The sequence below is a fragment of the Belonocnema kinseyi genome, chromosome 5 (assembly GCF_010883055.1).
Source record: "Belonocnema kinseyi isolate 2016_QV_RU_SX_M_011 chromosome 5, B_treatae_v1, whole genome shotgun sequence".
Lineage (NCBI taxonomy): Eukaryota > Metazoa > Arthropoda > Insecta > Hymenoptera > Cynipidae > Belonocnema > Belonocnema kinseyi.
Window position 1 is genome coordinate 73,119,483 of NC_046661.1, and position 13,538 is coordinate 73,133,020.

Genomic DNA, 13,538 nt, shown 5'->3' on the forward strand with positions numbered 1-13,538 from the left:
ATATATATTGCCTGGGCAAAGTATATAATAAGTATATGATTATATACTTTGCCTGAAGTGGCCAGGCATTATATGTAATGCCAGTATTATGTGTTCAAATACGGTCTCATGCCGAGTGGAATGGATGAGTTAATCGCTGCTTGTGAGAAAAGTGCGTGCCAACAACTAAATTTGGTACATAGGGAATAATATTTATTCACAATGTTACAATGAATGGAAAAGGAATGGGGTTCGAAATATTTTAGATTAGACCAGTTTGGAAATACACGATCCAGACCCTAGACATTTTTTCGCTATGAGGCTGTCCGAACCTCATACAATTTTTAAAAATTTTGCCCTAGATTGGGATCCTTTTGGGACCGAAATAACTCAGGGATTTTTATCCACATTCAATAGACACTGACCACAAGGAAAATAATTATTTTAACCAAATCTTTTGAGTGAAGTTACTACAATAGGTAAATTTATGAAAAATTTTTCGTATTTCCGAATTCAGTCAAATCTCGATTTTGTAATTTATACTGCTGTCCGAAAATCATTGTTTCAGACAATTTGACACTTCTCGTTTTGGAGAATTAACGCTATCTCCATCTAAGCGTTCGTCAGAACAGGGTCATGGCCAACACCGTAAGAACAATAAAGACGATACTAAACACTCTTAGAGACGCACTCTGTATGTCTTTATTAAATTTAGGTTTTAGAAGTAAATTATCTACATGGAGTAATGCACTTTTCTCTCTCCAGATGTAAAACTGTAGGTCAAGGGTTTAGCCTGCCTGCTCCGCGGCTCTGCAAAGGAACCCTGATTTGCCAATCATTTCATGTTTTTTAACTATTTTAAAGAGAGGATATCTTCCATTTACAACGATAAAAGCTTTATCCAGAACAATTCAGTTATGAAAACATTGGAGATTCAGAAGTCCGCGCTCGTCTTGCCAGCGTAGGATGTATAATCACGGAACGTTCGAATTAATATGGTAGCTCTTTTGTATATACATGATCTTATACATTGCGATATCGATGGCCACAGGCTCGTTCTTTTTCCATTTAACCACACCAAACTAGTAGAGTACAACCGGGGCGGCAAGTATGATAGAAGCAAATGCCTTGTTTAAAGCCAACAGATTGGAAGACAAAATCAGTCAAAGGAGACACTTGTATCTGCTTCGCAGAAACTTCTTTACTAATGTATCCTGAATGCGGCTCTGAAGCAAGTCTAGGTATGTATATATCTTCCCAGTGTCAAGATATGTGATAACACTCACATCAAACAGCTCAGCGTACCCGGGAAAGGCGGCAATTCGTCCTCTCTTCAGATTAACTTTGGCACACTCATGCAATATATGTGAAGTCCATACGCATCTCTTCTGTATAGGGTAAGGGGGGCAGCTCTAACCAGTCAACAGGCAATGATTTTGTTAAAGTTAATAAGATGTTGAATTTATCCATGCTTTTCTCATTTCGAGTTCTACATTATTGTCTATTATATTTCTATAAGTATTAATCATATGAGCAAAACAATCAAAGATAGGAAAATATGATGGTTCGTTTCTATGGTATTTTATGTACTGGAAAAATTACCTTTAAACATATCCAGCAAGAAGAATAAGTTATTTAGAATAAAAATAGAGATACCTGTAATACAACTTCCTATTCGTTGACATTCTACTTAAAATGAACTTTAGGAAATGTTTTCACCGGGCCAATACAAGAAACCTGCATACCGATTGAATTGAGAATAATAATATTCAATAGTTTCTTCCAGTAGCTCACAAGATAAGTGGCTATTCCATAATATGTCTATTCCAGCCATACAGATTGCTAATCTAACTCGCAATATAAGTTAATCTGCAATTGATTTCTTTCAGTGCAGGCCTCAAAATTCCTATGGATTTTGGGGCGCTGAATTTAAATTCGGTATCAAAAATCACCCATCACGTCATGGTTGAGCCATAACCTCAAAAAATGACGAAAAATCATGCACTGAGGCAAATAAATTTCAAAATAATGCCAGTGATGTAAATTTTCACTTCAAAAACATGTCGACAACTGTGAAGGATCAACCCTTGCCTGATATCAACTTATTTAACATAACTTTACCCAACAGAACCTGACCTCACCTAACCTGAATTAACAGAAGTTTATTGAACTACACGTAAAGTTCTGAAGCATATTTTCCCAGTAGCAAATGTGTGCTACATCGAATGGGTCAACTCGAGCCTAACCTAGAAATAAAACTAACCTAGCCTAACCTAACCTAACCTCGCGAAACACAATTGAACTGATTCTGTTGTCCCGTTGTGGTTGCGGTACCGTTTCATTCAGCTTCGGCTTAACCTACATAGAGGTTTAACCTATCCTAACCTAACAAAACCTGACCTAACCTAACCGATTACGCTGGCAACCCTGTTCTTAAAAATCTTAAACGTAAGCGTAACCCTTTGCAGCGTTCCTTCGAAGACAAAAGGACGCGTTATAGCAGGCAGAAAATAGATTGAAGTAGGTCTATAAATCCATTTAATTACGATAAAAAGCAAGATAAAATGTAAACACGAAAGATAGTATAAATATATCCCTTAAGTCTAAGACAAGCAGAGAGAAAAAAATTTTGAATAAAAATCTTATTCATTTGCATGTTTAAGTTACAGTTCTACATTTTAATTGATACAAACATTGTCAGGTTAATTGAAATGGGGTCAATTCTACTTGTAGTTCTAAGTGACTTCAAATGAGTAATGTACGTCTAAATTTTTAACCACCTGTAGTACAATGAAATGAATTTTATTTTGTTACAACGGGAACACTTAAGTTAAGTTATGTTGCGTTAAGAAAAATTTCGTTAGGTTCTGTTAAGTTAGATTCATTTGTAGGTTAAGATCGAGTTAACCCATTAAATATAACACACATTTAAGACTGAGAACCGTACGCTTATATAGCTACACGTGTGGTTGAATTTCATTCAGTTAGGTTAGCTTAGGTCAGGTTTTGTTAGGTTAGGATAGGTTAAACCTCTATGTAGGTTAAGCCGAAGCTGAACGAAACGGTATCGCAAACACAACGGGACAACACAATCAGTTTAATTGTGTTTCGTGAGGTTAGGTTAGGCTAGGTTAGATTTATTTCTAGGTTAGGCTTGAGTTGACCCATTCGATGTAGCACACATTTTCTACTGGGAAAATATGCTTCCAGAGCTTTACGTGTAGTTCAATAAATTTCTGTTAATTCAGGTTAGGTGAGGTTAGATTCTGTTGGGTAAAGTTATGTTAAATAAGTTGATATCAGGCAAGGGTTGATCCTTTACAGTTGACGACATGTTTTTGAAGTGAAAATTTGCATCACTGGCATTATTTTGAAAATAATTTGCCTCAGTGCATGATTTTTGGTCATTTTTGAGGTTATGGCTCAACCATGACGTGATGGGTGATTTTTGATACCGAATTTAATTTCAGCGCCTCAAAATCCATAGGAATACGTGTGTCTTATTACCAGATCCGCACCGTTTGTTTGTGTGGCTGTGTTATTGATGAGATTTAATATATTTTGGACTTGAATTTCGTCTAGTTATTATAATTACATTGCGTGATGTTGTTTTATATAGAAAATATCAAGTATTTATACTGCAAGTATTGTCATTAAGGTTGAAAACTTTATATTTCTGTCAGCGAATCTTCCATTTTTTCGTGGTAAAAACTGTTTTCTGTATAATTTTTCTTTTACAATGTAAATTTTCAAAATTTTAGTAAGTAACACTATCTCTATAACAAAATAGATTTATTTAATTCAAAGTAGAACTAATTTGTTCAATAATAGCAACGATATAAGACGAGTTACCCTTATCCTATGTGCCAGCGCTGCCCCCCCCCCGCCCTTTCTATACGCCTCAACGATGTTTAAAGAAGTCTGAAGTTGCCTTCAGGATTTCCATATAAAATACATGAGTGACCTTATGTCCGTAACTTTACAATTTTAAATTGGAATGAAGTCCCTTTTTTCATATTATATTTTAAATTTTAAATGATTTTACTTTTATTGCGAACGGTAATATTTTGATTGTCACCAGTTTGTAAATGAAGCCGTATGCAGGATGTTCTAGACTCAAGTGTGCGGACTTACATATTATTATTACTATTACACCATTAAGCCATTTCCCTTTTGGGGTAGGCGTGACTTACTCGACGAGGAAGCGAGTAATGTGAGGAAAGGACACAGAATTTTCAGATTGATCCAAAATTTTTGTCTTATTTATTTAAATAACACGTTCGTTCCGCAACACTGCTCCGACCTAGGTTGCTGATCAAGCTATTAAGCAATCACTTCAAGTGAAGATCCTCACAAAGTCATCATGTGAGGTTCCCTACTTAGGTCCATTAGTATCCAAGGTCTTGTCACAAGCGTCATTCACTCTACTGACTCTTTTTCTTAACTATTTGCCGCCATACAAACCATTCTTTCCCCGCTCTGTCTCTGGGCACACCGCCATTTACCTGACCTTGATACACTTGTTTCGTCAGTTGTTCATTTGGAATTTTCTTATCATGCCTAAAACATCTTAAATGATTTATTTCCCATCTGTCTACTAGCGTCTCTTCTGCACCACATTATTTGAGAATTATCTTGTTACTCTCTTTTTCCATCAGAATAGCTGTATAAAAATAAAAATAATAAATTGAAAATTGCTTTTCAAAAAATGAGTTGAAGTTTCAGTTTTTTAGTTATAAAATATTTAGGCTCAACCAATCGTACGTAGGGGAGAGCTCAACGCGTCTTATTGCAGCAAGTACAAAGGTGGGGTCAGCTATGAGCGGTCATAACACTACATTGGTCTCCCGTGCGCACACGCAGAACGGTTTATATCGCACTCCTGATTCGCCCAGCTAAAGTATTTTATAACTCAAAAATTTCAACTGATTTTTGGAAAAGGAATTTTCGATCTATTACTTTCAATTTTATACAGCCTCTTAAATCCGGACACTTGAGTCTGGGATACCCTATATAGTTGGAAAACTAAAATAAAAAAGGAATTATTCAGATTTGGTGAAATCGGAATTTTCTTTTCTTTAATATTGTTACATTAACAATAAGCGTACTCAACTCGCCCGTGAGCATTCTTTGACGGCTCATACGCTTGGATAGTTAGTGCTGTATCAGAAGTTCTTTGCATCGCAAGTCTCTGGGCATGTACCTTTGTACGCTTGATAGTTTATTCGATTTTTCGATAATACAGCTTAACTAAAGAAAACAACTTTTCTACGAATTAACGAAAAAAGTTTGGTTTTGCAAGAAATTAAAAACGGTGAAAGACGAAATGCAAACTAAAATAAATACAATCTTTGTAAACTAAAAAAAGAGAGACTCAGGTCAGCCGATTTCGGCAACGATGCTTAATGACAAAACTCGACTTTTCATGAAATGCTAAATGGGCTAAGCACCTTTAAAATAAGCTGATAAAAACGTATGCATTCAAAAAAAAGTGTGTTCGGCGATAATAGAACAATATTTTTCACCATTTAACTGATTAATTCATGATATTCAAATCTGCATAGAAATGATACTTAACCTAAAAAAAAATAACAGCTGTTGATTTGTTTTTTTCAAGAAAATATTGATCATCTATACAAGTATACACCCTATTTGTAGAAACTGGTACTGTTTTAGAACTCAGTAATTTATATTCGGTCAAGATTTCGCTCTGTTTTTTATACTCTGAAGCACAAGATATAAGATTTTTCTTTGTAGTCGTTTCAATTCAGGCCCATTTTGCCTTCCAGTAAAATATGCTAAATTTTTCATTTCTCATCTGGCATATTATATCGTCAAGCTAATTTCTTTCGAATAGGATTCTAAATATCTCACAAGACATCTGTCCTAATCATAACCAGTTTAAAATGTTATCTACGGAAAATATGCTGGAATATAAAGTTACAGCGTGTCTTTTTGATAGACGGATATTAAGTTTTATCTTTATAACTGCCCCCCCCCCCCCTACACGTCACCTGGAACAGGTAGCGATTGTTTTCAAACTCGCGCTAAAATTATAAATAATATAAAAACATGTTAGATGAATTAAAAATAATTCACGGTAAGCTTTAACAAAACTTGAACATTCATTCTAGCACTGAAGAAAATGTATTATATAAATTGGATAATAAAACAAATTTGTATCGAAATTTCGATACACGTACACACTTCTTCATAAATATCATGGCGTTTGATTACTCTTAACTGGTACTGCGCATCGTGTCGTGAAAATGGATATGCTTATATTTATTTTCATCACATGTCACTGTGACTTGTACAAGTACAGTATAAATTAATTGTATAAATTCACAAAAAGGTTTTCACAAGTTATTATATATATTTGAGGTTATCGAGTAGACCAGGATTATCATATGGATATTGGATTTTAAAATTTTGGATTATACATTTTATCATCGGAGATTATAAGGTTCTATACACCAAGATATTATTCTGTAATATCTATTTCTTAGTACCTAGAGATTGTAGTTTTTATAATCTAAATCGCTGTTTCATAGTTGTTAGTACAAGATTTTATCCGGTAACATGTTTTTTGTAATCGCGTATAATCCATTATCCATTTTTCTATTGTGGGAACACTATGCCGGATTTCGTCCGACGCAATGAGAATACATCGCGGTTACGTCGCAGTATATTTTGGTTACTGCAGCACTTCGGTATTTTTCTTGGTAAAAAACGGTTTGGGATTTTACTAGGGATGCACGTCACAATGCCTTTCTGCCCTCCTGCATATAATTCTGCGATTTTCGTTCAATTTTAATTAATACTTTGAAAAAAAAGAAAGATGGCGAGTAACAAAAAGTATGTTACCGGATATTAGACAAAGCACTTGATAAGATGGATAGAAGTAAGCTTTGGGAACTCATGAAATAGAATTGAGTTTATAGATGGCTCCTTCAAGCAATAAAATAAATATATACTGGGAGCAAAGAAAGAGTGACTGTTTCGATATTATGCAAGGTGTAAAACACGGCTGTGTTTTGTCTTCATGGCTATTTATAACATTCATGGACAAGCGTCTATGAATGCCCCTTTCGACGAGGAACGTGTGGATCTCAAAACATTAAAGGTACGTGGGTTAGCATTCGCAGACGATAAGTTTGTTATGACAGAACCAATCAAGACTTGCAAAGAATACTGAAGAAAATGAATACAAGCATAAAGGAAATGAGCCTTAAAATTACCGCAAAAAATTATGACTTTCAAAGTAAAGAAAGAGAAAAAATATGAAACATGGTATTAAATGTTGAGAGAAAAGAACAAGTTAATGAGTACGTATATCATGGTAGCTCATTCACTAGGGATAAAAAGATGCATGAAGAGTTGGACACGCGTATAAACAAGGGCAAAAATATTATCAGTAGAGCAACGCCCATTGTCAAGAATAAAAATATAATTTAAAAAAGCCAAAACGACAATAAATAATTATTTATTGTTACAGACTGTGTTATACGGTTTCAAGGCAATGACATATCAAGAAAAACATAAAAGTAAACTTAACGCGATTGATATGAAATTCTTTCTCTTTATATGAGGGGAAAACTCTTAATAACAAAGTAAGTAACTAGATAATCATCAAAGAATGTGGGGCAGAATAAATACTACTTAGCACATGGGGTGTAAAGGAAGCTGGAAAAGTATTCCAGGACAGGAAAGTATGCTGGCAAAAATTTAATTAAAAGAGTGCAAGTAGAGTAAATGACGCCTGACACAAGAACCCTTGGATACTAATGGACCCGATTGGGAAACCTCATATAACGGCATTGTCAGGTTCTCCACATGGGTTGATTCGTAGAGAGATTTGTTAGCAAACTGCATCGGTGCAGTGTTGCGGAACAAACGCTTTACTCAAATAAGCAATACGAGATTTTCAGATCAATCAAAAAATCTATACGTATACCTCCTTCCTACCATTATTTCCTTTCCGACCGAGTTAATCACACCTCTGCCGAAAGAGAAAAGGCTTAATGGTTTAATTTAATCTTGGACTGTTAACTATGGGTCAGCGATCTAGATTATAAACAATCATGGTTCCTTAAAGCAATCAATCCCGACGCAAACGGATCGTGTATTTAGTTCACTGCTGCTCTGTCTATCCTAGAAAGTAAGCAAGAACGGGAAATTTACGCAAAATACTGTTTAAAACACCATTCCTTATAGTACGATTTTTAGCCGCAGATGACCTTCAGTGGCAGACAGCACAGTTAGAAGTGAAGTTTTCACCTCTGGATACTTTTTTAAAGCTACCAACCTTTGTAGAATGTTAGGAGAAACAGTGTTGACAGAGAAGATGAAATTATCAAGGAAAAACAGCCTTTACAATTTGGCTCGCGATGGACTGAGCCTGATGCTGACAACCTCGGATTTTTTAAGTTGGTTTAGAAATAAAGCTGTCATACCTCCAAGTCAACCGCTTATGAGAAGCACAAGATGGACTCTCTAGTCTTCGTACAGCCTGTTCAACTCGAAAAGAAGAGCTTGATATTTTGCGCGTTTTTCTTTCTCCTTTGCCATGATATTACCATCAGCTGGTACCGAGAATTCAATCACGTAAATTATCTTGGTTTTCAGATCTTGGAGTCAATATCAGTCTTTGTAGCACTAATACGTTGAGTGGTAGAAAATAATAAATATTAATAGACCTTACACTAATTATTCTCCAAGGCGGTTTCCAGCTCCCCCAGGGCGTATAGCAAGACGGGAATTAGATCAATACGATAGAAATGTCGAAGATGGTAATATAAAACTTGTACCTTTTTTGTACCTTGTAGGTACATTCATTTTGCACTAACTATAAACTAAGGTGCCTATAACGCCGTCTTGATACGCAAAAAAAATTCCTCCATCTCCGATCTCAATCCAGCAGATTTGAGAAACATTTTGAGCACTAAAGGTGTTAGTGATGCTAGGTTATGTGTATTGTCAGTGGAATCTAATGGAAGACCAAGCTCCTCTGTAGTCCTATCTGCGGCACGCTGTAAAAATGCCGATGCATTGGCGACTTCATTTTGATGTACCAGTGGCATTCGAGAATCTATACTTTTTAGAACAGATCAGACTGTAGCTAGAATCTTTCTTCGATGAAGACAGTATACGCTCAGCAAACCTCTACCCCTTTTTTCTCGGGAAGGTATATACGAGGTACGGAGGATCTAGGATAATGATTTCGATGGATTGCCATCATTTTGCCTGTTAAATGATATTTCCACCTATGAGTTGAAGACCCTGATCTTCACGCGAATATGTATTTGCTAGTCTTCCTTCGTATAAATTGAAGCAGGCACGCTTGTGCAGTCCAAAGCTCATGACAATTGTTTTTTAGTATCTATTTACCGCAGTGACAAGGATTTTATGGTCCGCTTTTGAAGCTGGAAAGAGTTTAAGGTCGTCAATGTATAAAAGATGTATGACGTTAAATTCTTTTCTGTTCGGCAGGCTACATAGGTATCCGTAGCTTTTGCCTCGGAGCAAAATAGATAGATGCAAGAGGAAGATGCAGAAAAGTATCGGACTTAAAGAGTCTTCCTGGAAGATGATCCTCTTATTTGTGACATAGCTGGTAGTCATTTGTCTTTTATCGGATGTTACGACAAATCATGTCCGCCACAAAAACATAACCTCTTTGATACATAACAGGGAGACCACCTTCTAGTAAGCAATACAGTTTAAATTGCAGAGGTCAACATCTTTAGGGAGAAAATCAAGAAGAACAGTATTAGCTTCAGCTAATTTGCTCTTACTGAGAAAGACCGTTTAGTGGATTTTTAACTTCTAGTTCTCATGCCGGCATTATAAACTATCTGCAAACGTGGTCTTGCGGGAACGGGTAATATGATCGTTGTACGATCTTTCTCTTGTCTTTGATAAAGAACTTCATATCCCCCTTTGCGTAAAAAGGATACATGATCTCTTAGATACTGAGGCGTTTTATGAGCATATTCCGTGTGCACATTAAAGCAGGGTTTATGTAACCTGTACATGTATCCTCTTTGCGCTAGTAAGCTTTCTTGACAACAGGTAAGGATGTCCATCCTGAGTTGGTCCGAATATTTAAAACGATGATCTTGGCCTTTGTCCAAGACAGGTTGCAAGATCCAGCGCTTTCGAGTGATAAGGTCGATATAGCCCTACGTCTTTGCTTATTATTATTATCATTATTATTCCAGAAAGTTAAAACTTCTACTCTGCTGAACCCGGTTATACATCATAGCGACGGACTAAGTCAAGTGACTAATGAGATTAGAATGTTATAAGTTAATTTAATACGATTCCTTTGATGTTTACGAGCTTGAGTCATGGCAAGAATGTCTATAGTGACTCAATATTTGCTTCCTCGATAATTTTTACCAGATTCTTTTTGTTCTTCTGTAAGGATTTCAACCTCTGCTTCTGCCTCTGGTTGTATAAAACCATCCACCTCTGGTGGATGTGGTCGTGTTGGGTCATCAATAGGTTAAGGGAGAATATCAATTGCCCCTGCTGGACCGTATGCCGCGGCTTCCTCTGACTGATGTTCATTGTAATCGTTTTTCCACACCAAATCAACCTGTTGTTAAATACCTATTGCTCGGTCTGTTGTATATTAGGATACTTTGCAGAAAATTTCGTTCTTAAATTCTATCCTTTTTCCATTTTCGTTTCAAACTTCACACTTTCGTAATAGAGACGCACCAATTCATCTTTCATTTTGGTATGCCACGGACTAAGTCAAGTGGCTGATGAGATTAGAATGTTATAAGTTAATTCAAATAATTTAATACGATGGTTGAAACCTCCTGCGATGATGTTGTAGGTATACAATTACGAGCGGCCACGAGCGTTGGAGGTGACAACATTCACCTCTGGATGCTTTTTTAGAGCTACCATCTGCCACTGCACGGGTTTTTAGTCGCTCGCTTCCTGATTATCAAGAAAGTTTCTTACAGTAAAAAAAAAACATTTCTGTGTTAAAATGTTGTCACAGGCTTATACTGCCCAATATATCGAAGGCATTTTTGGTTAGAGTTAAATTTTTATTTGATCATTTCGCACGGGGCTGTCCCGGTATATATCATCAGTCACGGACGCATTTTTATAATGCAATAAAGTGATCTGATGAGAGCAGTCTGCCCAGACATATTGGACAAAGTCTGGTTTTTACTCCATCATTGACGGACTAGGTCGCAGTCAAGTACACGATGGGGAAACCTACAGCTTAAGGTGGGTTCCGAACCACCAGAACCTCAGTAAAGGTACATTTAAAATTTTCTAGAGGCACCAGCTCAGAGATCGAACCTTGGACCTTTGAGGTGAAGTCCGAGTGTCTAACCAACTGAGCCACTGTTTATTCTGCCACTTATTATTCTAGGTTGAGACAGTATGAGTCCTTTATACTTGAGTGATGTATTTGCATCGCCTTATGAGACTATTTGGGAGCCGAAAGCTTTCTCTATAGAGAAAGGATCACAAATACGCTGTTGGCTGATATTTTTGACTCACTGGTACAGTGACTGCTCTTTCCTCGCAATCGCAGGGCAGTGACGGAGGCTATGTGCAGCTGTATCATCACCCTGCCACACAAGCCAATGAGGGGGCTTTCCACAAGCCCGAATTTATACCTGTGACACCCAAGATTATCATGTCCTATAAACATTTCTATTATGGCTTTGACTTCGTTCCTACAGAGCTTGAGTTTTTTCTTAGCTAGGTTAGAGTTTAGCTTTAAGTCGCAGAGCGTTTGGCCTATCTACAATCCAAGACCAATCCCCACTTATTCTGATGTTCCTCAGTCAACCAACTGTTAATTTCTTCAGTGACTCACATACTGGAGATGCCTACAACTGGATAGGGTTCAATGAAATTTTATTTTTCTAGACTATCCGAAAGCTCATTGTCCTTGATGCCGCTGTGTCCAGGAATCCCAAATGGATACACTCGCTTTAATGTCGCTAGATCCTTCAGTGCTTTAAAGCAATCCCATGCTAATAGCGACGTGATTGTTGTTCCAGTCAGGGCCATTATAGCAGCCCTACTGTCTGAGCACATACGAATGTTTCTTTTGTTGCCATATTCCTTTGTCTTGTAGGCGTACAGAAGCACAGCCATAATCTCAAATTGTAGAACTGTGACGAGAATCCTATTGCGAATCTGAAGCCCATTCCTTTTCTTATACGATATAAATACACTGTCTCCTGCATTCCCTTGTTCCTGGAGACATCTGTGAAACAGTTGTCTCAATCACTAGGCAGGTGCTCTTAGCCATTAATCCATTACTCCTTCGTGGATAGGCTAACTTGATATTTTTCGTCGAAGAGGTAGCGAGTAGACATTTTGTCCCTGAGCATACTCAGGGTCGGCCTCCTCGCGATGTCGCTTGGAATGTGCACTGCTGTCGCGATCCTTCTATCGTTTAACATATTTAACCTCCTTACCGCCTTCGCAGCCACTACCTTGATGGCGAATCTCTAGAAATTAAGAAATAGATAAAACGGAATAATATCTTAAAGTATAAAACTTTACAGCCTGAAGGGAAAGGGTTCCGTCGACCACCGCTGCTGAAAATTTGACTTTCGTTTCTAATATGGACCAATAATCACTTGGATGGCTTAAAATCCAAAAAGGTCTTAACTTGCAAAAATCTTCCAATCCTAAATATTTTACTGTACTACTATATAGTACACATGTGAGACGGTAGTTTGAATGTAGAAACTATAAAACTATCTAAAGCTTTATTTTAATTCTCAATATTGTTATATATAGTAGATTTAAGGGTTTTAACTCTTTTCAGAATTGTCTTTCCATGTTTTAGAAGTTATATTCGTATTAAAATGAGCTTTTCACAACTTACAACAATTTTTTTACTTTCTTCGTACCTTGAACTAATATTTAAGAAAACCAAGTGAGTTAAATAAATGCATTCGTGTACTTACATTCTTAAAATCTGGTGACATTATTTTTTCCTATTTTCAATAAATCGGATTTTATTTTCCATTTAAAATAAAATGAATGATTTGCGTTTAAGTTACCGAGGGCTTACAATTTAAAAATGTTTCAAAAACGGACAAATTTATTAATTTTAAACTTTCCGATTTGTACAAAAGAGTCAGGCCATTTTAACAAGTGGTAATTGATTCTTCTTTTTCCCTTCTTATCCTCAGATATAAAAAAGTATACATTAATTTTAACTAAATAAAAAAAAATGATAATTAAAGTACTTCAACTTTGCTGTTAGCAACTTATTAGTAAATAGGTAAAATACATTCTGTCATTCGAGATTACTGCAGTGTTCCACTACATATCGACAATAATTTAAAAACATTAGTGTATTTATTATGTTGTCTACTTCATGGCGTCAAGCAAGCTGCCGAACACGCATGCACGTCTGGTATTTCGCTGTAATTTTCATTTTTTTCCCAGTATTTACTTTAATTTTCAAATTGATCAATTTGATCTCCAAAGAAACTAGTTTATATAACAGAAAAGTTACTATTTCTAAAAAACTAAATATCAAATTTGGGTATTTA

At 36.3% G+C, this 13,538-nt stretch overlaps 1 protein-coding gene across 1 annotated transcript in view; it reads right to left on the bottom strand.

Moving 5' to 3' along the window:
* The window catches only part of LOC117173711 (protein turtle homolog B), a 510,915-nt gene that overhangs the window by 205,560 nt on the left and 291,817 nt on the right, over nucleotides 1-13,538 (bottom strand). The gene's annotated exons all lie outside the window — the stretch shown is intronic.